The sequence below is a fragment of the Schistocerca serialis genome, chromosome 2, assembly GCF_023864345.2.
Source record: "Schistocerca serialis cubense isolate TAMUIC-IGC-003099 chromosome 2, iqSchSeri2.2, whole genome shotgun sequence".
Lineage (NCBI taxonomy): Eukaryota > Metazoa > Arthropoda > Insecta > Orthoptera > Acrididae > Schistocerca > Schistocerca serialis.
Genome location: NC_064639.1, coordinates 208,388,234 through 208,415,542, shown reverse-complemented (window position 1 = coordinate 208,415,542; position 27,309 = coordinate 208,388,234).

The window sequence follows — 27,309 nt, the reverse complement described above, 5'->3', positions numbered from 1 at the left end:
TAGTACGCTACACATTCCGCCAGTGTTTGTGCAGTATAGGCAGTAGCCCATAAGAAATTATTTCCGCTTAGACTTCTAACTTGTTCTGCTACCTGTCAGAAACTTCATATAACTGTACAAATTATCAAAGATTTCACCACCAGCATATAGAAGTATATTCTGGGTCACAAGAACGCTAAATTCTCCTAAGAATGTGTATTATGTAAGTGTATTGCTCAACAATTTTGTTGTGGTTTCATTTGCACAATTGATTCTGACTCACTTACGACGCATGTCGTCCGGATCTATACATTTGAATATGTGAGCATTTTGTCCTCGACGAATCCGTGTCTACATCTACAACGATACTTTGCAAGCAGCTTAGAAGTACATGACGAAGGCAATGCGATATTAATGATACATGTACGTAAAGTCGATTGTAGGAAATTTGAATGGTCGATTTAAGTTTAGTAAGAGAATTCTACGAACTGTAGCTCACCTGCTAACGAGACTGCTTGTAGAACACTGGTACTACAAATCTGTGAATACTGCTCGACGGTTTAGGATCCCCAACACGTCGGATTAGCGGATTAAATGAAGACATCGAAGCAATTCTCAGGCGCGTTGGGAGATATGTTACCATTTGGTTCAGTAACACGAGAGTACTACGGAAATGCTTCGTGATCTCAAATGGGAATCCCTGGAGAAAAGACGGGGTATTTTTCGCGAAACACTATTGAGAAAATGCGGAAAACGTGGACGCGCAGCTAATTGCAGAAAGACTGTGCTGCAACCAACGCACATTTCGCTTAAGGACCGCGAAGACAACATAACGGAAGTGAGGGCTCGACGGGAGCGTGTAGACTCGTTTTAGCTTTTCTCCATTTGCAAGTGGAACAGGGGAGGGAATGACTAGTCATGGTATAAGGTCCCCACCATCTTGCAACGTATGATCGCTTTCGGAATATGTACGTCGATGTATATTAGTGGATAAAATGAGAGCAAGAATCATGTATAAATCTCTACATCCTCAACAGCTTGGAACGGAAGTTTTTAGCTACGTAAAAGGATCAGTGAACCGAATTTGACTGTTAGGATTTGATTTGATTTTATTTTTATTTACTCTTTTTGCTTTTTTGCTTTCAACAACGCGAGTGAAAAAGTGACAAACGGCAAGTATATTGGAAACGCTGCAACTTGTCAGAAGAAAGCTGTTCGTACTTTAGATGAGAAACGATGGAAAATATTTCCTCTCGAAAGTCGGCAGGAAAAAAAAAGCGCTCGCACAGTCCCAAGCAGTATTTCTTAGCGGAACAGCAGAAATATTCTTAATATAACTTCAAGAATCCTACAACTCTGACAGAGCGCTGTCGGCCGGGAATCTCGCGACATAAGGCGGATGCTGGCTCTGCATGTTGTCTGCTTAACAACAACGTATCGTCGGGCGCATCTACCTTAGTGGATTCACAAACGTTTAAATTTCCGTGAAACAGTGGCAGTTATTTCTAAGCAGCTCCTCTGTTCTACCTCGTTATTCTTCGAACAGTTTGGCTCAATGAAGTGAAGTCGCGTCATACTCCTCTTCAAACTTCTGCACTATTCGTCGTTTCGATTCCACTGCTGGGTACTTCTGCCGAAAGACCGTGAGACGTCCAGTTATGAAAGGATATTTGCCCGCTCATTTTCAGAGGAGTGGAGTTAGTGTATAAAAATCTTGAGTTTGCTATTGGTGAAACGTTGTCAGTGGGTAAATGCTGCTAACAGATACTGACAAAAAGGAGGAATTCACAGGTTTAGTTGTTACTGCGCCGCCTTGGTTATTTGCTTGTAACTGTTTATGATTTTCGCTCTCAGTCGCTAGGGATTTACTCCTATAATAGCGGGTAAAAAAGAAGCCGTCATCTCTATTGAAATTGTACTCATTCATCGACATTTGTACTGCTTCAACGACTTTCCTTTCATAAATATTACTTTCTCTCGATAGCACGCGTGTATTATTGAAATACATAACCCGGTCAAATTCTTCTATCTAGTTCGCTATCTCTGATTTATCTTTTAAATGTGTGTGGTGTTCGGGCTCTTTAACGCACTTTTTTTTGCTTTTTGCTGTCCTATGTTTTCCGCCGAGATACAGTGTCCCAGGAGGAATGATCAGTATTCAGAAATATGACAGGAACGATAATTCGAAGCAAAAACCTCTTGTAAACATGGACTGTAAAACGCGTATCTCAAGAACTGAGTACTTCTTCACCTTCGATACTGCAATACCTTCGATTTCCGTATTTTTAACGGTAGCAGCATGATCCAAAATAAGAAAATAATGTCCAGTAAATAAGGCTTCTAAAATTAATACCTTAAGTGCTACGAGCACATTTTCATCTTCGCTACTGTGAAACACATGTCTTCTACTGAAAAAGAGATCACAGGTCTTAAGGTATGCATTTTAGAGCCCTTGTATAGTCCACCTTTTTGCTTCGAATGATCATTCCTGTCATATCACTGAATACTGAACATTTCTCCTGGGACAGTGTGTATACTTTGCCAAAAGCACACGTCACTTTATATGCACCCGCTGTGTGCTGGCGTCAGGTATGTCCACTGTAGATTGGATGAAGTATTCTCTCTTTGTTCACTGAAAAAAAAGTAGTCCTCAGACCATCGTAAGAAAGATTCTGCGTATGAGGTCGGGTTCTCCTGACACAAGCGGTTAGCTTACAGAAAGTGCAGGATGTCCTTCGTTCTTATCGTTTGTATTATTATTATTATTACTAGCGTTTCGTTTGATGACCCTAGTTATCAGCACAGCCGTTAGCCATCAGTGTTTTCCTAAGGAAATCCAGCTCTGATTGTCATAGCAGCTTCCTTCTGGGCTGGGTGGCAGAGCGAAACGGCGTCTAGATATCTGTTTATGTTAGGGAGGTAACTAAAATAAAACGATCTATAATATACCGTATCAAATTATGCGCATGAAAACAGTTAAGTAAGGATGTCGCATCTATTGACTCCAAGGGAGATAAAGATTCTCGCCATACTATTTTATATAATCCGGCTTTGAAGAAGTTGAAATGTAAACCGAAAGCCGTCTCACGAGGTTTAGCCACTTTTGCGTGTCAGTTACGACATGCTGGAGACATAAGCATGTATTTGTGACGGTTAAAGTGCACAAATATAAATGGACACAGTACTGTCGAGAGACAAAACGCTATGGGGGTTGGTTGGTTTTGGGGAAGGAGACCAGACAGCGTGGTCATCGGTCTCATCGGATTAGGGAAGGATGGGGAAGGAAGTCGGCCGTGCCCTTTCAGAGGAACCATCCCGGCATTTGCCTGGAGTGATTTAGGGAAATCACGGAAAACCTAAATCAGTATGGCCGGACGCGGGATTGAACCGTCGTCCTCCCGAATGTGAGTCCAGTGTCCAACCACTGCGCCACCTCGCTCGGTTCCGCTATGGGGGCTCTTGGGTCACATAAGAACACGACGAGCTATTTCCAGTTAGAATATTTCAGTCAGCAAAGAAGCTTGTTCTGTTGTGAAATTTCGTTGCAGGTTAAATCTGTGCGACAGACCCGGAACTTTACTTTTCGCAGGAAATATGCTTACCATCTTAGCTATCCAGGCATTAAGCAAGACCCAATCTCACAATTCTTGCTGGTATATTTCTCTTATTTCCATAACTTCACAGAAACACTTCTGCATACCTTATGCATGCTAGTCTTGTTGCCTCCATAGAGGAACATTAGCAGTGAAACAGATTATACTCTTTCCACCGTTCTTCCACTCAGGAGTGTTCATTGTTTTAATTTATTTGCTACCGACTTCGAAGCAACTATGGCTTCATCTCCAGGGGACAATGGTATATCAGGAGTGCCCCAGCGAAGTATGACAGGATCGCTCCTCTTACCTATAAAAACGGTTATTCCGTGAAGTGGTTCCACACTTTCAGGGATGACGGATAAGGGTAGATGTATCAATTTGAGGTAAGGGATCCTGATCTGGGAACGTCAAGTTAAAAGTGGAATACATATACCGGCACTGTTGCTGATAAGACTGTAGAGTAGGCAACGTTCAGAGGTGGTAGTACGGAACAAAACAAGAGAAATGTCTAGTAAACATGGGCTTTAAAATGTTTACCTTAACTACTTCTTTTTCTTCTTCTTCTTTTCTTCTTCTTCGCTACTGTGAAAAGCATCTCTTCTACTGAAAATGTCTCATTATCTTAAGGTACGGACTGAAGCGCCCAGAACCGCACGGCCACCGCGGCCGGCACATGCGGTTCCCTCGATAATTTTGTTACATCATAAATATGATATGGCAGCTCAGGTGGAATTCGGTACCAGGCAGGAAATTTGTGGGAATAGCCTGAAGGCTGAAATTACACGTTAGTTCCGCAGCCCTTTTTAAGGAATATAAACAATCAAAAGTAATGAGAATGACAGAATCCGTCATCCTACTCGATAACATTGTTTACTTCTGCGCTTTACCGAGGAAAATAGGTTTAGCTGTATAGAACGAGATTAGACAATGTCGGCCAGAAACGCCTGCTAGAAATATAAGGGAACGCGAGCGGCTATAGCATTGGTGGGGGCCCGTTGGTCGCAGTTACAGAGCGACGAGATGGCTTTGGTCACGCAAAGCAACCCGAAGCTAACGTTGCAGCGAGAGGGAGGAAACCTGCACTCCACAGTAGACTTTTATCATCCGATAAGCGGACTCGGAATGAAGCACAGGAGCTGTTAGTTTACTGGGGCACAAGGACTTTGAAATATGAAACATAAACAGCTACACTTACACCACCTAATTCTCAGACAGCACTCTGCAGATACCTTAGTACCACCGTAGACAACGTCAGAATATCCAACTAATATTCGAGATAAGGCAGCAGGTGGATATTCTTCAACACAACAGCACTGAAATTAAATGGACACTGCGACTTTCGAGACAACAAACTGGCTGACAAACTAGTAATGGACACACGATCATTAAAGGCAGTCATGAGTATACTGTCCCGATCTTAGACTATGTTGTGGCGTTGAAAGCATCACTAAGAAACCAGTGAGACAATAACTGAAGAGACTCTAACGGGTATGATGTACAATCCTATCGCGTGCTAAGATGGCATGCTAAAATGTAATTCCTCCGAATTTTTTTTGTGTAAACTCTTAAAGCTTTTTAAGTAAATCAACCATTATTAACATTCTACATCTTTGTGCTTCATGTCGACATATTTGTAGCGCTCTGGCGTGCGCCTCGTCTCCATGGACGCCGTGCGGTGGACCTCGGGAGCTCACGTGAAAATAAGTAGGCCTAGATGACGCGCTGCAAGTCAACATGGCGGGGAACATTGCGCATGTCTAACTGAGACCACGACTGTCAAAGATAAGATAAAACACACTACCCCGACTTACACTATTAGAATCGTTGTGAAAGGCTGATATATTCTACTATCGGTAGTGTAAGTCGGGGTAGTGTGTTTGAACTTATATAAATCCATGCATAGGCTGTTACATTTTAGTCATAACCTGGTGCAGAGGCTTTATGTTTAAGATTTTCAATGTTTGTATAGGTTATTTGTTTTAAGATATAACTGCGTTGGTCTTTTATCTTTGACAGTCATGGTCCCAGTTAAACTGCGCAATGTTCACCGCAATGTTGATCTTCAGCACGTTATCTAGTCTACTTACAAGGGAACCGCCCCATCTCACCTCCCTCAGATTTAGTTATGAGTGGGCACAGTGGATAGGCCTTGAAAAACTGAACACAGATCAGTCGAGAAAGCAGGAAGAAGTTGTGTGGAAGTATGAAAAAATAAGCAAAATATACAAACTGAGTAGTCCATGCGCAAGATAGGCAACATCAAGGATAATGTGAGCACGGGAGCACCGTGGTCCCGTGGTCAGCGTGAGCAGCTGCGGAACGAGAGGTCCTTGGTTCAAGTATTCCGTCGACTGAAAAGTTTTATTTTTTATTTTCAGCCAGTTATTATCTGTCCGTTCGTATACTGGCGTCTCTGTTCACTGTAATAAGTTTAGTGTCTGTGTTTTGTGACCGCACCACAAAACCGTGCGATTAGTAGACGAAAGGACGTGCCTCTCCAATGGGAACCGAAAACATTTGATCCCAAGGTCATAGGCCAACCGATTGCTCCACAGGAAAACACGTCTGATATATTCTATACGACACTGGTGACGGAATGTGCGTCACATGACAGGAATATGTTGTCGACCCACCTAACTTGTACACTTGGCGAATGGTTAAAAAGATTCTTCTACCTTGCCCGATTTAGGTTTTCTTGTGGATGTGATAATCACTCCCAAAAGAGTGATCGCATCGGACGGACAGACGGACAGATAATAATTGAATGAAAATAAAAAAAATTCAACTTTTCACACCAGGGAAGACTTGAACCAAGGACCTCTCGTTCCGCAGCTGCTTACGCTAACCACGGGACCACGGCGCTCCTGAGCTCACAATGTCCTTGATGTTGCCTATCTTTCGCATGGACTACTCAGTTTGTATATTTTGCTTATTTTTTTCATAGTTCCACACAACTTCTTCCTGTTTTCTCGATTGACCTGTGTTCAGTTTTTCAAGGCCTATCCACTGTGCCAACTTATAACTAAATCTGAGGGGGGTGCGATGGGGAGGTTCCCTTGCAAGGACTGCAGAGGATTGCGGCCGGCTGGGATTGGAGCAGAGTTAACTGCCGCGGCTGAGAGCCTCATTAGCAACTGCCAGTGCGAGCGCGCCGAGGTACGCCGGTCGCTGCCAATCGACGCTCAGAGGGCCTCGGCGCGCATAATTAAAACTGCGTGCCTCGCAAACTGCCGCCCCACCCGCTCCTACTAACCTCTCCTGGGAGTACGTGCTCCCGGTTCTCTCACAGAGTACTGTATATAGGAATGGTCAAAAGGCTGGGAACGACGACGCAAACACCACTGTTCAGCTGTTAAAACCCTTAGCATCGGAGCTTTACAATTTAATGCCGACAACACAGGCTGCAGAGGAGTGGCACTACAGGGGTTGAGGAATGTACTAGGGGCGTTCAATAAGAAAGCAGGTGTTAACAGATGTGAAAATTACCGAACTATCAGTTAAATAAGCCACGGCTGCAAAATACAAACACGAATTCTTTACAGACGAATGGAAAAACTGGTAGAAGCCGACCTCGGCGAAAATCAGTTTGGATTCCGTATAAATATTGGAACACGTGAGGCAATACTGACCCTACGACTTATCTTAGAAAATAGATTAAGGAAAGGCAAACATACGTTTCTAGCATTTGTAGACGCAGAGAAAGCTTTTGACAATATTGACTGGAATACTCTCTTTCAAATTCTGAGGGTGGCAGGGGTAAAATGCAGGGAGCGAAAGGCTATTTACAAAATGGTTCAAATGGCTCTGAGCACTATGGGACTTAACTTCGGAGGTCATCAGTCCCCTAGAACTCAGAACGGTTCCGGACTGAAGCGCCTAGAACCGCTCGGCCACAGTGGCCTGCACTAAAAAGGAAATTGAATTGGTTTTATGTAAAAGAATTTAACGTTTATTATGTAATGGATATTATTATTGCTTTATTTCGAAAGTGAAAGTGGTCAATCTTTGATTATTTAAATATGTTAAAATGTAAAATAATGTAGCATAAGCTGTAGCCAATCAGATGGACGGCTTCAGGAAAGGAAACTGCACTAGCCAGTTGAGCGAGGATGTTCGTCGCGCGGGAAACGCGGCCGGGGACGGGCAGAGGGACAGTGCTGGTGGAGACGCGAAAGCGGACGGTCGGTCTTTAGGTAGCTAGGAAGTGAAACGACTTAGAAAATTTCGCATTGTGTGGTATGGCGGGACTTAGTCTCTGAGCGGTGAGCAGCGGCGCGCCTGGTTTAGTAATGCGTAGTTAACGATGTGGAGTATTGGACTCGTAATTCACGATGAGATTGTGTATGATCGAACTGTGCCAAATGGATATGCCTTTGAGTGTAATAGTAATTCTAAAAACTACCACTTTCGCTATTAGTTTGTTTTCTGAATAAACATTATTCTAACTAAATAGCAACTTACATCATTTGTGGGTCGTTAACTTAGCTGTCCGCAACTCGTGGTCGTGCGGTAGCTTCCCGCGCCCGGGTTCCCGGGTTCGATTCCCGGCAGGGTCAGGGATTTTCTCTGCCTCGTGATGACTGGATGTTGTGTGATGTCCTTAGGTTAGTTAGGTTTAAGTAGTTCTAAGTTCTAGGGGACTGATGACCATAGATATCAAGTCCCATAGTGCTCACAAGGGAACTTCCCCATCGCACCCCCCTCAGATTTAGTTATAAGTGCGCACAGTGGATAGGCCTTGAGAAACTGCTCGCAGGTCAATCGAGAAAAGAGGAAGAAGTTGTGTGGAACTACCAAAAAAATAAACAAGATGTACTAACTGAATAGTCCATGCGCAAGATCGGCAACATCAAGGATAATTTGAGATCAGGAGCGCCGTGGTCCCGTGGTTAGCGTGAGCAGCTGCGGAACGAGAGTTCCTTGGTTCAAGTCTTCTCTCGAGTTTAATTTTTTATTTTCAGACAATTATCAAAGTTCGGGCACTCACACATAATCAACTTCGCTCTCCAAAATTCCAGGACATGTTCAGATTTGCTTGGACATATGCAAGATTTGACGGTCTACACACGGAAAAATTTGAAAACGTTAAAAACATATGTTTTGACAGAACACAGGGAAAACTGTGCGACTGTGAAACTGTTGCATTCATTTGTTGCAGATTATGTGGCAAACTCTCATGTTTTCATCACTTTTTTGGGAGTGATCATTACATCCACAAGAAAACCTAAATCGGGCAAGGTAGTTGAATCTTTTTACCCTTTCGCCAAGTGTACAAGTTAGGTGGGTCGACAACATATTCCTGTCATGTGACGCACATGCCGTCACAAGTGTCGTATAGAATATATCAGACGTGTTTTCCTGTGGAGGAGTCGGTGGACCTATGACCTTGTGATCAAATGTTTTCCGTTCCCATTGGAGAGGCACATCCTTTCGTCTACTAATCGCACTGTTTTGCGGTGCAGTCGCAAAACACAGACACTAAACTTATTACAGTGAACAGAGACGTCAATGAACGAACGGACAGATCGTAACTTTCCGAAAATAAAAAAGTAAACTTTTCACTCGAGGGAAGACTTGAACCAAGGACCTCTGGTTCCGCAGCTGCTCACGCTAACCATGGGACCACAGTTCTCCTGAGCTCGCATTATCCTTGATGTTGCCTATCTTGCGCACGGACTACTCAGTTTGTATATTTTGCTTATTTTTTTCATACTTCCACACAACTTCTTCCTGTTTTCTCGATTGATCTGTGTTCAGGTTTTCAAGGCCTATCCACTATGCCAACTTATAACTAAATCTGAGGGGGAGCGATGGAGAGGTTCCCTTGTCAGAGCCATTTGAACCATTTAACTTAGCTCCAGATATTCTAACTACTGTTGTTACATGTTATATTACCGTTGTATGTTTCATACAATTTCGCAAACTTTACATGCCAGACAATTTAACTAAAGGGTCACAAGTGTCTAATTTAGGGAGTCTAATGGCACACATGCGGGCTAGCCGCTGTGACCGAGCGGTTCTAAGGCGCTTCAGTCCGGATCCACGCTGCTGCTACGGTTGCAGGTTCGAATCCTGCCTCGCGCATGGATGGGTGTAATGCCCTCAGGCTAGTTAGGTTTAAATAGTTCTAAGTGCTTAGAGCCATATGAATTGTTTTGACACGGGGTTCAGACCCTAGACGAATTTGAGCCAAGACATTTCGACGAAGAGGAACCGCATGTGAGCCAGAACATGTCTGGGATGTTAGCTCGCAATGTATGGATTTTTAATGGATCTGACACGATATTTAGTCTACTATATCGCCAGATATAAGTGTCTAAATACTACACACAACTGCACAATTATAAGCTGTATCCGTATCTCTTAACTCAAAAGCAGTGAATATTATTGTACTGACGTAGTAGCGATCACAAAGACTTTCACTTTCGCTGTTGAAAGCAGCTATCTTAGACGCCGCGACCTACGGAGGGCGTTCCAGTGTAGCATCGATACATCTTTAGATGATACAGGAAATTTATTCGAAATTGCGAACATGAACCACCATCGGCTGTGTATTGGAATAACGAGAGCGAAAATTTGTGCTGGACTGGTACTCCAGACCGGATTTCCCCCTTTATGCGAACGGGTCACCTTAAACCCTTCGGCTATCAGTGCATGAATAACGGCTAGACTCAAACTTCCAAATGTCGTCCATCTGTCACAACCTGCACTCGTACGTAACGCATATTCTCACTCATGAAGGACATATTTCGTGTGAGCTGAGGGCCTGGTATTGTTATTCTGAATAACACAGACGCTGATATTTCGTACCTTTAGATGTAATGAGGTAAACAGGCCTCTCCTCAAAGAATAAGCGAACCACTTAGTGCAGATTCCAGGATTTACTCTCGCGGTTTATCCCTCCATATGCCACTTCATGCAAGGAACAACGCAGTTCCCATACTCAGATCCACAAACGTATCGCGGTATGTACATTCCAATTCTTCTTACAATTCCAAGAACCTCTACGGGGTCGGAACACGGAGTTAGCACGTTCTCTCGTACTTCGGCAAGTCGAATAAAACATTTCTTATTTGACGAAAGTTCCGTGTCTTCCGATCGGACTTGCTGCGAGGCAAGTTAGTTCCGAGTGACTGCCCGGGTTCGCACAGTATACGGGCACGCCGTTGTTTGTTACGCGGGGAATAAAAGCGGAGGGCACAGTGGTTCGGAGTCTGTGGCGTATTTATCGCTGGCAGGCGGCCAGGGCGGCGGGGCCGTGATCGACGAGTATCTGGCGGCAGTGGGGGTGGCGGGGGCGGAGGCGGCGGCGGAACTTCGCAGGCCACTCCTCACACCACCGCCGCCATTGTGTGGCAGAGCGGGGGCGGAGGCCGAGGTGCGAGCCGCCGCCTTCTCAGGTCTCAGGGGTCACGAGCGGGTCTCGCCCTTTGCGGAGGACGGCAACGAAATACAGGACACCGAAAGAAGAAAGCTTAAAAAAAAAAAGATACTGCAAAGTGAAGAACCAGAAGAATGTAACCTTTCACAGCCGATGTTTACTAAAGCTAAAATATCTGGGCTGAGAGGCCCTGATCCATGTTTTACACTATTCACTGACGTTTCGTCCCGGTCTGAGGGAGACATCTTCAGAAATTGTTGCTGCCAACTAATTTCTGAAGACGTCACCCACTGATGGGAACGAAACATAGAAGGATAATTTTGAATATCGACCAGATGACGAGATGTTAACAGCGATTACAAAAAGTGGTAATGTTGCACAATATGTGCTTCTAAAAGGGTAACCTAACTTCAACAGGGGCACTAGGAAACAGGAGCCTATGTGACTGCTGTAGACGAAATTTCTGGAAGGAACAGCGGTCAAGAGGACGGCGAGTATCCGCGTGGGAGGCGCGTCATACGAGCCTTTGTAAGCTGGACCTGCTTTGTTCTGTCCCGGGACGGGATTCAGTTTCTCGTGGCACTTAGCTGCACAGAGTTCATGCAGGATTGCACAACGGAATCAATGTGTTAGTGCCTCGTAGGTTCGATAGTATTTTCCTGTCCTATTTTGTTGTTAAGTCCCAGTCACTTAACAGAGTTGTTCGTTCTTTTAACATGGAATTTCCTTATCTGCAAATATTTCAATTTGTGTTCTCCGACGCCTGGTCAACAAGTTGGACGAGCCACATCACAACTGGAAACAGAGTCAGCTCCCATCCTGATTTGGTCGCAGGACACTACACAGAGCTTCTCAGATCTGCAGAAACTAGGAGAATATTCACTTGTAAATAAAAGGCCTTTCTAATGCTGCAAGACTGCTATTTAATTTCCCAGAAGTGTTTCACCTCTTATGAGAAAGATTTCTTCGTTAAACTACACTGTAGCGCCAAAGAAACTGGTATATGCATGCTTATTCAAATACAGATATATGTAAACAGGCAGAATACGACGCTGCGTTCACCATCGCCTAGGTATATAAGACAACAAGAGTATGGCGCAGTTTTTAGATCGGGTACTGCTGTTACAATGGGAGGTTATCAAGATTTAAGTGAATTTGAATGTGATGTTATAGTCGGTGCACAAGCGATGGGACACAGCATCTCAGAGGTAGGATGAAGTGGGGATTTTACCGTACAACCATTTCACGAGTGTACCTTGAATACCAGGAATCCGGTAAAACAACAAATCTCCGACATCGCTGCGGCCGGAAAGAGATCCTGCAAGAACGGGACCAACGACTACTGAACAGAATCGTTCAGCGTGACAGAAGTGCGACCGTTCCGCACATTGCTGCTGATTTCAATGACGGACCTTCAACAAGTGCCAGCGTGCGAACCATTCAACGTAACATCATCAATATGGGTTTCGGAGCCGAAGGCCCACTCGTGTAAACTTGATGATTGCATGACACAAATCTTTACGCCTCGCCTGGGCCCGTCAACACTGACATCGGACTGTTGATGACTGGCAACATGTTACGTGATCGGGCGAGTCTCGTTTCAAATTGCATGGAGTGGATGAACGTGTACGGGTATGGAGACAACCTCAGGAATTCATGGACTCTGCATGTCAGCCGGAGACTTTTCAAGTTGGTGAAGGCTCTATAACGGTGTGGTGTGTGTGCAATTGGAGTGATATGGGACCCCTGACACGTCTAGATACGACTCTGACAGGTGACCTGCATCCGTTCATGCCGACTGTGCATTCCGACGAGCTTGGGCTCTTCCAGCAGGACAATGCGGCACCCCACACGTCCAATATTGCTACAGAGTGGCTCCAGGAACACTCTACTGACTTTAAACACTTCCGCTGGCCACCGAAGTCCCAAGGCACGAACATTATTGAGCATATCTGTGATTCTTTGGAACGTGCTGTTCAGGAGAGATCTCCACCCCCTCGTACTCTTATGGATTTATAGACAGCACTGCAGGATTCTAGGTGTCAATTCCCTCCAGCAATACTCAGACATCAGTCGTGTCCACGCCACGTCGTGTTGCGGCACTTCTGCGTGCTCGCGGGGGCCCTACACGACATTAGGCAGGTCTGCCAGTTTATTTGGCTCTTCAGTGTATATGCAATATTGCTGCACAAAATCGTTTTGTTTAAGATAAGGAATTAAAAAGTAAGGTACCGGTGGTAATGTAAAACATGACAGCCACTAAAGTGGAGCTATTAATCTTCTCTTTACCGTTCGGTACTGGGCTAAGCGAGGTCACCTTGTCCTGATGCTCCGTCTAGCGTAAGCACACCTCCAATGGACGGTGATATTGCTTGCGTTCCTTCGATGTCCAGCATCAATCGACCTTCAAGGCCGATTCACTGTAGATCGCAACGGAACGGAACGGCAAGCATCGTCACCGTCTATTATGGTGTTTTCATGTAGACGGAACGCCATTACAAAATCACTTTGCTTAGTCCAGTATCGAACGGCGAGCGTAAGGTTATTAGGTACCACCTGTGATACAAAAAGTAGGAATATGCTATAAGAATTAAGAAACTACCAATTTTAACGTCTGATTGCATTTCCTAATTTTGAGAGAACTGACCGCGCAATCTGATTTACCTGTTATAAACATTCAGCAGCCTAAACCGCATAAAATATTTCTGTACTTAAGACAACCGGTTTCGACAGGCTTTGCTATTATCTTCAGGTCTTAAGAAACCTTTTGTTGTAAAACGTGTTCATTTACAACAAAAAGATTTAAGACCTGAAGATGACAGGAAAGTCCGTCGAAACAGGCTGTCTTAGATGAAGAAATATTTTATGCGGTCTAGCCTATTGCAGGTTTTTTTAGCATTTTAATGTTTCTAATAGCCAAAGAAAGGTTCATTATAGAGGTAAGAATGCACAGTTTCATGGCGATATATACTAATACAATTGTCTCGGGCTTCCAGGCGTGTCTAGTTGTCAAATGTACACAGGGTTGTGGCCGGATTCCCCTCGGCCACTGTCAAGTGTGGCTGTCGTGTAGTCGATGCTGCCATCCTTTCATAGCCGCGCTGCCTACTGTCACGTCACTGGTGCTCATTACAGCGCTATGTGTGACAATGTGCTGGTTGTGAACCTACCGTACTCGCTTCATCCTTCCGGTGGTCGGGTCGTAAGTTGTGCTTAGCTTCAGATGTCCTTACTGAGTGCGTTTACAGAAAATTTTAGCCCGATCACTTTTTTCATAACGCTGTCCAATAAGGGATATTCTAGGTAAAATATATTATAGTTAACTGCCGACAAAGGAAACAACAGGAAAAGTGTCATCCAAAGATTTCAAAATATCGGCATTTACTCTCTAGTGTAAGTACACACGGCAACGATTAAATTCTATTTACATGTGGTTTGTTCCCTAAGTACCACATAACGCCAAAAACGAATTTTTCTTCTTTAATATAACCGAAATTTTCATTCTAAAACAAAAGTTATTTAATGGAAAATTACTTCCATTTTATGTTCTTACTTACACTCAGTGTGGTGTATTTACGTGTCTAATTATTGCAAAATGTAAGTCTTTTTCGTTTTCAGATAACTAGCACCTTGTGGAATAACACTGAATGGAAAAAAATGTCTGAGTCGTTATGTAAGATTTGCGACGTGTCACGAGAGCAAAGAAAAATAATGAAATATATACTGCGTGTGAGATCGCTCTCTAAGTTTTCATCTATTTTTAGGTTTCAGATATATATTTTAACTGTTTTTGTGATAATATTTACTATATAAGTGACTTATTAGTGGTTTCTTCATTCACCTCTGCATTTCTTGTGTTGTGGCCTGATATTTGTGGGTGTTTCGTATCGAGCAACTTAACCTCTTACCCGTGTTTACATTCCGCGCTGACCAGTTGCAGCTGTAGCGGCGCATCGAAAGCTAAGTACTAATTAATTGTTTGTGTATAGTAGTTTATTTAGGAACTTTAGTAGTCTTCAACCGGTGTTCTTAGTGTTTTCCGGTGAAATAACTTCAGAAGAAATTTTTGCGAAGTGCTTTCAGTTTCGTTACTGTCATTAGACGTTTGATTTTCTTTCTGTGTTAGTATTTTGTTATATTCTCATTTGTTGTTGATTAATACTGTCAATAATAGTAGTTACTTCCCTTGTAGAGCAAGTTTGTGATAACTGTAGTCAGTTTTTAACATCTTCTTATTGTAGTAGCGGAACTTAGATAAAGTTGTTTTCTTGTTTCAATAATTGTAAAATTTTACCATGAGTGAGAAGTGTGGGCTTTGGCGTAGGTTCGTGAGTAGTGTATTGCGGTGTGAGACTTGTTCGAAGTATTTTCACTGGGGGGAATGCAGTGGGGAAGCCAGTGGGCATTCTGGTGAGATCCCCTCCTGGAACTGCAGGTTATGTAGCAAGAGTAAGTTGATAGAGGAGCAGGAGCGTAAGATCTGTGCCCTTCAGGTGCAGTTGAAAAACGCACAGGAGGAACTAGATAGGATGAGGAGGGAGAAGGGGGTTGGGGAATGGGAGCTGGCTGTTGGCAAGAGATCTGCTAGGAGAAGGAGATTTTCAGATAGTTTTACTATTGGTGTTTGTAATAGATATGACCAACTGTCAGAGTCTAGTGGAGAGGAATCTCTAGTAGCTGTAGATGTAGGAAGTATGCAGCAGACCTCAGCAGTTACGGTGGCTAGGACAGTTGCAAAGTCTAAGAGAAAGAAGAAGGTTCTGCTGTTAGGTAGTTCTCATGGTAGAGGTGTAGGCCAGCAGTTGCAGGAAGTTTTGGGGAGTGAGTACCAGGTCACCAGCATTGTGAAGCCTAATGCAGGATTGGCTCAGGTGACTTTTAACATAGGGGCGTTATGTAGGGATTTTACTAAAGAGGATCAGGTAGTGACTGTGGGTGGGGCTGGTAATGGTATTGATAGGGATGGGGAGTATGACATAGATGGTGACCTGGAAAAGAGAGCCACTCAGACTGGCAACACGAATGTGCATTTCGTGGAACTGTTTCAGCGTCACGATCGGCCTCATCTTAATACAGCCGTCAGGCGTAATAACATGAGACTTGGGGGTGCGCTGATGACAGAAGGCATGAGTCACATTTCAGTGGTGTCGGTGGAGTCTATCCGTAGGACGGGTTTCACTAGACATGGCCTGCACCTCAACAGGTATGGGAAGGGGAGGTTGGCAAAACTTATAGGTGACAGCATAGGTGGGGGTGGTGGGATCACTCATGGGAAAATTCCAGTAGTTGTGGGTGTTAGAGCTGTACCTTTTTTAGATTGAAGTCAGCTGATAGGTATTCCTGCTTAAGGGAAGTCTCTCTAACAAAGAAACCACTTTCTACAAAGCTTGGGTATCCGATTAATGAGGGAATTAGTATATTTCATCAAAATATACAAGGTATTAGAGATAAAGTTAGTGAACTGCTTATAGATGTTGACTCTGAAATTATTGGTATATCTGAACACTTCTTAAATAAGGAGATAATTCAGAGGCTTCCTTTACCAGGATGCAGGTTGGCTGGCAGCTTTTCTAGGAGCTCTTTGCGGTGTGGGGGAGTAGCCATGTATGTGATAAACGGTATCCCATTTGAGTCAATTGATGTTTCAAAGTACTGCACTGAAAAGGTGTTTGAATGTTGTGCAGGTGTGGTTAAATTTAGTGGAGCTAAACTTCTTACTGTTGTTATTTATAGATCCCCAGACTCCGATTTCACAACATTTTGCTAAAGCTAGAGGAAGTTCTTGGTTCACTTTATAGGAAATACAAAAAGTTAGTTATATGTGGTGACTTCAATATTAATTGTATAAGTGATTGTGCAAGGAAAAGGATGCTGGTAGACCTCCTTAATTCATATGATCTTATGCAAACCGTATTCTTTCCAATGAGAGTGCAAGGGAACAGTAGAACAACCATAGACAATATTTTTGTTCATTCGTCATTATTAGAAGGGCATTCTGTTAGCAAAAAGGTGAATGGCCTTTCAGATCATGATGCACAAATTTTAAGTCTAAAAGATTTTTGTGCTGCAACACATGTTAAATATAGTTACCAACTTTTTAGGAAAGCTGATCCAGTTGCTGTACAGACTTTTGTAAACCTTATCAAGGAACAAGAGTGGCAAGATGTTTATAGTGCTGATACAGTAGACGATAAATATAACGCAATATTGAGACTGGTAATGATGTTCAGTCCCAATGGGGCACTGTTAAATGGGGCATTCCCCAAGGGTCGGTGCTGGGGCCACTGCTGTTCCTTATTTATGTAAATGATATGCCTTCTAGTATTACAGGTGATTCAAAAATATTTCTGTTTGCTGATGACACCACCTTGGTAGTGAAGGATCTTGTGTGTAATATTGAAACATTATCAAATAATGTAGTTCATGATATAAGTTCGTGGCTTGTGGAAAATAATTTGATGCTAAATCACAGTAAGACTCAGTTTTTACAGTTTCTAACCCACAATTCAACAAGAACTGACATTTTAATCAGACAGAATGGGCATGTTATAAGCGAGACGGAACAGTTCAAGTTCCTAGGCGTACAGATAGATAGTAAGCTGTTGTGGAAAGCCCATGTTCAGGATCTTGTTCAGAAACTAAATGCCGCTTTATTTACCATCAGAACAGTATCTGAAATAAGTGACATTTCAACACGAAAAGTAGTATACTTCGCATATTTTCATACGCTTATGTCATATGGTATTATTTTTTTGGGTAATTCTTCTGATTCAAAAAGGGTATTTTTGGCTCAAAAACGGGCTGTTCGAGCTATGTATGGTGTAAGTTCGAAAACCTCTTGTCGACCCCTATTCAATAGTCTGGGAATTTTGACATTGCCCTCACAGTATGTATTTTCTTTAATGTCGTTTGTTGTTAGCAATATTAGCTTATTCCCAAGAGTTAGCAGCTTTCACTCAGTTAATACTAGGCAGAAATTAAATCGGCATGTGGAATGCACTTCCTTGACTCTTGTGCAGAAAGGAGTGCAGTATTCTGCTGCATCCATTTTCAATAAGCTACCACAAGAACTCAAAAATCTTAGCAGTAGCCCAAACACTTTTAAGTCTAAACTGAAGAGTTTCCTCACGGCTCACTCCTTCTATTCTGTCGAGGAGCTCCTGGAAGAGCTAAAAAATTAAGCAAATTCCAGTGTTACATTCTTGATTTTCTTTATTTAAACTAACGACTTGTCGTCTGAATATGTTTCTTATATTTCATTTTATCTGTTTCTACAATCGTGTTATAATTTCATGTATTGACTCGTTCCATGACCATGGAGACTTCTCCTAAATGTGGTCCCACGGAACAATAAATAAATAAAAAATAAAAAAAATAAGATGCAAAAGCACAAAAATCAATACTGTCCTATCTAAATCTACACACCTAGTCCGAAAGTCATCGTATAGTGCTTGTGGAGGGTACCTCGTACCACTAGCAGTTATTTCCTTTCCTGTTCCACTCGCCAATAGAACAAGGGAAAGCGACTGCCTATGTGATTCCGTACGAGATCTAAGTTCTCTTATCTTGTCTCCGCGGTCCTTACGTGAAACGTACGTTGGCAGTAGTAGTATCATTCTGCAGTCAGCTTCAAATGAGAGCTCTCTAAATTTTCTCAATAGGAAAGTCGCCCTCCCTCTTCGGATTCCCACCTGAGATCACGAAGCATCCAGCATATCGGTAGAAGCTACTAGTAACAACTCTAGGGGCTCGCCTGAGAATAGCTTCAATTTCTTCCTTTAATTCCAACTCGCGGGGATCCCAAACACGCCAGCAGTACTCAAGATGGGTTTCACTGATGATCTCCCTTAGAGATGAGCTAAATTTTCCGAACATGATTAAGTACAGGAAATAGTGTGTAGGGTAAAGTTATAAAGGGACTTGGAGTCAGTGCATCTGGAATGCCAGCACACGTGGTCAACGTGTTGTTGACAGAAGCAGAAGGCAGTGATGACCTTGCCGTTTAGTGCCCCAAACCACTAATCATCCTCATTAACACAAGCACCATTCACCGAGTGCCCGTTTCTGTTTCATTACACTTCCGTATGGCTATGACCTAGGACGATGGTCAGCATCCAGAAAGTTACTACAGCCGACCTACTGCCGATAACTTCAAACTTCGGCCGTTTCCCTGGTCCAGATGGTTCCTAGTCACATCAAAATCGCCGTCCTTTCCACTAATTCAGCATGGAGAAGATGCATTTAAACCCCGGTCCAGCACAGTAGGCCAGGATCGCCACAGCGTGGAACGACTACATCATTCCCTCCCAATGAACAACGACATAAAAATTTCCTTCGCGAGAAACCTTGACACTGACGTTCCATTTCGTCATCCCCTGTTACATTCCGCTGACGGCCTGAGGGAATGCCGCCATTTGGAATGCGTTATGGAATGTTTTTACGGCCGTTTCGTCAACTGTCGATAGATCGAGATGGGTATCTGTTGGAGCGCTGCACACCGCCCAACCAAGGGCAAGCTAGGGTTTGGATAATTGACAGCGATACATCGATATTTCTCCAACCGATATATCGGTAACACTGTTTTCGATGAAATAGCATATTATTATTATTATTATTATTGCCGCGTGGAATTAGCCGAGCGGTCTAAGGCGCTGCAGTGATGGACTATGCGGCTGATCCCGGCAGAGGTTCGAGTCCTCCCTCGGGCATGATTGTGTGTGTTTGTCCTTAGGATAATTTAGGTTAAGTAGTGTGTAAGCTTAGGGACTGATGACCTTAGCAGCTAAGTCCCATAAGATTAAAAAAAAAATAATTATTATTATCATGATCACCAGTTTTATTATCATTATCGTCGAACTCATAATACAGAAAACACTGTTTTCTTTTTGGTATTCAAATACTTATAACATAAGTACGCTAACTACAGCTTTACTTCAATGAAGTTCAAATGGTTCAAATGGCTCTGAACACTATGGGACTTAACATCTGAGGTCACCAGTCCCCTAGAACTTAGAACTACTTAAACCTAACTAGCCTAATGACATGACACACATCCATGCCCGAGGCAGGATTCGAACCTGCGACCGTAGCGGTCGCGCGGTTCCAGACTGAAGCGCCTGGAACCGCTCGACTACAGCGGCCAGCTTTCCTTAAAGTTCTTAGGGAAATTGTGACTGTCGTCAGTTGCGTATTTCCGTAACCAGTTCTCACTCGAAAGTAAGGTTGGCAGAAATATTTGAAATGTGGACGGTAACAATAAGAGAATAACTTTAGACACTAAAGACACTTCTTCAATTTATCACTACCTGCATGGTTAGGAGCTAACTTGTGCGAAACCTGGAGGGGGATATCTAAATCTAGTCCGTATCAGACTGCTAGGGATTATTTATCTGTTGCTGGGATTTCAGTTCCGGTAGGAAGATTATTTTCAAAAGCTGGTGACGTGGTTCCTGCTCAAAGGAGTAGATTAAAAGCCGAAAATGCCAAAAATTAATTTTTTAAGTTGTTTAGAAAATGTGTTTCGGAACTACTAATTTTTTCATTTTTACTATCGGTATTTTGAGTGATTTTGTCCTGTCTGTTTTTTGACACGCTGTAGTATAAATTTTCATTTTGTCGAAAGATTTTTCTGTTTATACTTAAGATAATACAGGGTGAATATTAATAAAACCCAACAGCAGGGACTGATTCCGGACTGTAAATGGAAGAAAACGTGTCCTATGAATAGGTGCCCGGAAATGCATCGTTGGCACCGTAGGTGGCACTTACGAATGAAAGTTCCTCTGACCACGTGCAGCGTGTTCCTTGTGGACTGTGGGCTATGTGACTGACGGAGCGTACTGTAATTAGCAGCCGGCCGGAGTGGCCGAGCGGTTCCACGCGCTACAGTCTGGAAACGCGCGACCACTACGGTCGCAGGTTCGAATCCTGCCTCGGGCATGTATGTGTGTGATGTCCTTAGGTTAGTTAGGTTTAAGTAGTTCTAAGTTCTAGGGGACTGATTACCACAGCAGTTAAGTCCCATAGTGCTCATAGCCATTTTTTTTTCTTTTTGTAATTAGCAGAATGGTCCAGTATTCATGTCGGGAATAATCCGAGATGGTGTTTGTGTGCGGCCTGAAACTACCCATGATCAAACAAACACTCAAAAATGGTTTGAAATGTTGTTTGATGTGGTTGGTGCCTGTGAGGGTACCTGATTTGGTACAGTCTTGCTGACTCTCGACCATATCCATCGGTAGGTCGCTAGAGCTCCGCAAGAACTCTCGCGGCCTACCAACCTCATCCGCGCAGTGGGGCCTGCTGTTTCTCTCCAGCCCAAGAAATATAGATTTATGACTGGTTACTGCGGTGCTACAGTGTTATACTTGACATGGCCAAATTTTGGCATGCAATAGTTTAGTGTCACCGGCTTCCGAAGAAGGCCAAATTATTTTGGCTGAAACGTGGGTAAAGATTGGTGTCTATTTGCAACTGAGGCTGACGTGTTACATGTTCATAATTTGATATTTTAGCGAAACCGGTGGGCTTTCTGATGGGTCTATTATTTGCGTCCAACGTCAAACCGTGCGTGAGATGAGCGTGCGGAGGTAAGAGTGTTGGGGTGGGCAGTGTCCAGTTGATGCAGTTGGAGCAGTCGTTAACACAGTGTCCTCGCATTCGGAGCGAAGACGGTTAAAATCCGCGTCCGGCCAGATCTAGATTTTCCCTAAATCACTCCACGCAAATGCCGAGATGTTTCCTTAGAAAAGGGACGGGCGATTTCCTACCTAGTCCTCGAAACAAACCGAGCTTGTGCTCTGTATCTAATGACCTCGATGACGACTGGACATTAAACCCTGAATTTCCTTCCTTCCTCTCCAACTGCCCGCCTGGTTGTGTTCCCGCCACGCCAACAGCTGACTCAATGCGGAAGCAGCGGCCGCCCGCGGTCGATACGAGCCGCACCCGGGACTGGACCTCTGGCGGGCGCCTCTCCGCTGCCCGCCACAGCCACAGGGCCTGCCCCAACCCTTCCAGCCTCGGCGCCTATCACCGCTCATGTGGGACCATCTGACGTGATGAGCACGCCGCAGAAAGAAATTAATCACCCATCTGAGATATCACGCTCTTAACGTATAGCTTTCATAATGGCCTCGGTCTGGCGAGCAAGACATTCCACGAGTATAGCCAGGTCTGTCGTGTCCAGCGGAAACCACTAATTGATTACACAGCCCCACAATGAAAATGATTCGGAGAAAAATAGATTATTGTCATGTACTGCCACCTACTGAATTAAAAAATCACCATAAAAATGACCGATAGTTCCTGGTCTGGAGGTATATTGTCCATTTGGGTGCATAGATCCTGAGAAATCAGTACCCAGAACAACCACCTCTGGCCGTAATAACGGCCTTGTTACGCCTGGGCATTGAGTCAAACAGAGCTTGGATGGCGCGTACGGGTACAGTTGCCCACGCAGCTTCAAAACGATACCACAGTTCATCAAGAGTAGTGACTGGCGTATTGTGACGAGCCAGTTGCTCGGCCACCATTGACCACACGTTTTCAATTGGTGAAAGATCTGGAAAATGTGCTGGCTATGGCAGCAGTCGAACGTTTTCTGTATCCAGAAAGGCCCGTACAGGGCCTGCAACATACGGTCGTGCACTATCCTGCTGAAATGTAGGGTTTCGCAGGGATCGAATGAAGGGAAGAGCCTGGGTGGTAACACATCTGAAATGTTACGTCCACCGTTCAAAGTGCCGTCAATGCGAACAAGAGGTGACCGAGACGTGTAACCATACCATCACGCTGGGTGATACACCTGTATGGCGATGACGAATACACACTTCCATTGTGCGTTCACCACAATGTCGCCAAACACGGATGCGACCATCATGATGCTGGATTCATCCGAAAAAAATGACGTTTTGCCATTTAAGAACCCAGGTTCGTCGTCGAGTACACCTTCGGAGGTGCTCCCGTCTGTGATGCAGCGTCAAGGGTAACCGCAGCTGTGGTCTCCGAACTGATGGCCCATGCTGCTGCAAACGTCGTCGAACTGTTCGTGCAGATGGTTGTTGTCTTGCAAACGTCCGCATCTGTTGTCTCAGGGATCGAGACGTGGCTGCACGATCAGTTACATCCGTGCAGATAAGATGCCTGTCATCTCGACTGCTACTGATGCGAAGCCGTTGGGTTCCAGCACGGCGTTCCATATTACCCTCCTGCACCCACCGATTCCATATTCTGGTAACAGTCATTGGATCTCGACCATCGCGAGCAGCAATGTCGCGATACGATAAACCGCAATCGCGATAGTCTACAATCCGACCTTTATCAAAGTCGGAAACGTGATGGTACGCATTTCTCCTTCTTACACGAGGCATCACAACAATGTTTCACCAGGCAACGCCGGTCAACTGCTGTTTGTGTATGACAAATCGGTTGGAAACTTTCCTCATATCAGCTCGTTGTATGTGTCGCCACCGGCGCCAACCTTGTGTAAATGCTCTGAAAAGCTAATCATTTGCATATCACAGCATCTTCTTCCTGTCGGTTAAATTTCGCGTCTGTAGCACGTTATCTTTTTGGTGTAGCAATTTTAATGGGCAGTAGTGTATATTCGTCAGATGGACGAACGAAGACTTCTTATTTTCTTGAGGTTAGCCTTTCGTCTGGCAACACAAAATTTGTAAGAAACGCTAGGCAGTCATTTTCTTTCAGCCTGCCGTTGTAATACACAGAATTAATAACCATACACAAGGGAATGCACGCTAATACTTTTGAAATTTCTTGTGTTTCTCGTTAGACCACTAGGCCAAAGTGCTAACACAAAAAAGAATTTGAGTTCATGCGAAGTAAAAATGTCTTACAACTGACAAATAGTATAATAAAGCATCACATGATCAGAAGAGCAGACAGATGCGCGACTGTTGCGCCTGTGGGCCTGACAAGGATAGGGAGACTACCGCACCAGCGCAAGGTGGACCATGCGCGTAAATCAGATGCATGCGTGGCTCTGCACAGATGTAAGCGTCCAGTTGCATTCCCGTGCAAAGGCCGCATGCTTCACGGAATTTTACACAGTTGTGGAAGCATCTTTACCCATAAGTATTCAGAAAATACCCCATAACGATCTCTGAAATTTTGTCGGAAGGGTTCAACCTGCATACATAAGCAGTGCATCATACAGCACCGACTTTATAGGGGAAATCGCTTGGTAGTGGAAAGGCATCAGGACCAGATGAAATACTAATAAGATTCTGCGAAGGTTATGCGAAAGACCTTGCTCCCCTTCTAGCAGGAGTTTATTGTAAATCGCTTTAGCAACACAGAGTACCTAGCAATTGGAAGATATCGCATGAATACCTAATTTTAAGAAGAACTGCAGGAAATATGCACATAATTATAAGCCCGTATCGTTCACGTGAGTGTGTTGTAGAATTATAGAACACGTTTTATGCCCAAGAATTATGACCTTTTTTGGAGAACGAAAATCTCCTCTACAAAAATCAATACGGATTTCGCAAACGGATATAGTGCGAAACTCAGCTCGTATTGATCTTCCATGGGATTCAAAGCGCTGTAAACAAAGGCGCTCAGGTTGTTGCCGTATTCATTGCCTTTAGGAAGGCATCTGACTTGTCTCGCACTGCTGGTTAATGAAAAAAGATTCGGTCTTAGGAGTATCAGATCAAATTTGCGACTGGATTCAATGCTTCCTTGCAGACGGAACTCAACACGCCGCTCTTAACGGAACAAAATCGACAGGTGTAAAGGTCATTTGCATTGTATCCCGAGGAAGTATGACAGGACCGTTAGTGTTTACTATGCATAAAAGTGACATCTACATCTACATCCATACTCCGCAAGCCACCTGAAGGTGTCCGGTGGAGGGTACTTTAAGTACCTCTAAAAAGTGACATCTACATCTGCATCTACATCTACATCCATACTCCGCAAGCCACCTGACGGTGTGTGGCGGAGGGTACTTTCAGTACCTCTATCGGGTCTCTCTTCCATTCTCGCATTGTTCGTGGAAAGGAAGATTGTCGGTATGCCTCTGTGTGGGCTGTAATCTCTCTGATTGTATCCTCATGGTCTCTTCGCGAGATATACGTAGGAGGGAGCAATATACTGCTTGACTCCTCGGCGCCGCGCAGGATTAGCCGAGCGATGTAAGGCGCTACAGTCATGGACTGTGCGGCTGGTCCCGGCGGAGGTTCGAGTCCTCCCTGTCGCATGGGTGTGTGTGTGTGTGTGTGTGTGTGTGTGTGTGTGTGTGTGTGTGTGTGTGTGTGTGTGTTTGTCCTTAGGATAATTTAAGTTAAGTAGCGTGTAAGCTTAGGGACTGATGACCTTAGCAGATAAGTCCCATAAGATTTCACACACATTTTTTGCCTCCTCGGTGAAGGTATGTTCTCGAAACTTCAACAAAAGCCCGTACCGAGCTACTGAGCACCTCTCTTGCAGAGTCTTCCACCGGACTTTATCTACCATCGCCGTAACGCTTTCGCGATTACTAAATGATCCCGTAACGAAACGCGCTGCTCCCCGTCGGATCTTCTCTGTCTCTTCCATCAACCCCATCTGGTACGTATCCCACACTGGTGCGCAATATTCAAGCAATGGGCGAACAAGCGTACTGTAACCTACTTCCTTTGTTTTCGGATTGCATTTCCTTAGCATTCTTCCAATGAATCTCAGTCTAGCACCTGCTTTACCGACGATTAATTTTATTCGGTCATTCCATTTTAAATCACTCCTAATGCCTACTCCCAGATAATTTATGGAATTAACAGCTTCCAGTTGCTGACACGCTATATTGCAGCTAAATGATAAAGGATCTTTCTTTCTATGTATTCGCAGCACATTACACTTGTCTACGTTTAGATTCAATTGCCATTCCGCGCACCATGCGTCAATTCGTTTCAGATCCCCCTGCATTTCAGTACAATTTTCCATTATGACAACCTCTCGATATACTTCAGCATCATCAGCAAAACGCCTCAGTGAACTTTCGATGTTATGCACAAGGTCATTTATGTATACTGTGAATAGCAACGGTCCTACGACACTCCCCAGCGGCACACCTGAAATCACTCTTACTTCGAAAGGAAGTGACCAAGTAGAAAGCAACTGATCCTCTCTAAGACTGTACGCACATGATACGGTTGTCTGTAAGAAAGATACGACACCAGAAAACAGTCCGCAGCTCGTGGTCTCGCGGTCACGTTCTCGCTTCCCGAGGACGGGGTCCCTGGTTCGATTCCCGGCTGGATCAGTGATCGTCACCTGCCTCGAGATGACTGTGTGTTTGTGCGTCCTCATCACTTCGTCCTCATTCATAAAAGTGGCAGACTGGACTGACCAAAGGTTGGTAATCTGTACGGGCGCTGATAACCGCGCAGTTCAGTGCCCCACAAACCAATCATCATCATCATCATCACCAGAAAACAGAATCAATTTGCAGGATGACCTACAGGGGATGGATTGATTAATGGTGCAGGCTCAGGCTGCTGACCCTGCACGTTAATGAATAAACATATTGCGCATACACACGAAAAGAAATCCACTACTGTATAGCTACACAACTGATGACAAATTGCTGGAAACAGCATCCACCGCAAAATATCTAGCGGTAACCAGGCACAGCGACCTTTAAAGTGCAATGGCCACATAAGAAAAATGAGAAAAGCAGGTGCCAGACTGAGATTCATAGAAGGAATCTTAAAGAAATGTAACTCATCCACGAAGGAAGTGGCTCATAAGGCTCTTGTTACACAGATTGTTCATCATTGCAGCGGTGTGCCGTAGGTCTCTAGAAGAGCGTAGCGTTCCAAAGGATTGGAAAAGGGCACAGGTCATCCCCGTTTTCAAGAAGGGACGTCGAACAGATGTGCAGAACTATAGACCTATATCTCTAACGTCGATCGGTTGTAGAATTTTGGAACACGTATTATGTTCGAGTATAATGACTTTTCTGGAGACTAGAAATCTACCCAGTAGGAATCAGCATCGGTTTCGAAAAAGACGATCGTGTGTAACCCAGCTTTAGCTATTCGTCCACAAGACTCAGAGGGTCATAGACACGGGTTCCCAGGTAGATGCGGTGTTTCTTGACTTCCGCAAGGCCTTCGATACAGTTCCCCACAGTCGTTTAATGAACAAAGTAAGAGCATATGTACTATCAGACCAATTGTGTGATTGGATTGAAGAATTCATAGATAACAGAACGCAGCATGTCATTCTCAATGGAGAGAAGTCTTCCGAAGTAAGAGTGATTTCAGGTGTTCCGCAGGGGAGTGTCGTAGGACCATTGCTATTCACAATATAAGATAAAAGACCTTGTGGATAACATAGGAAGTT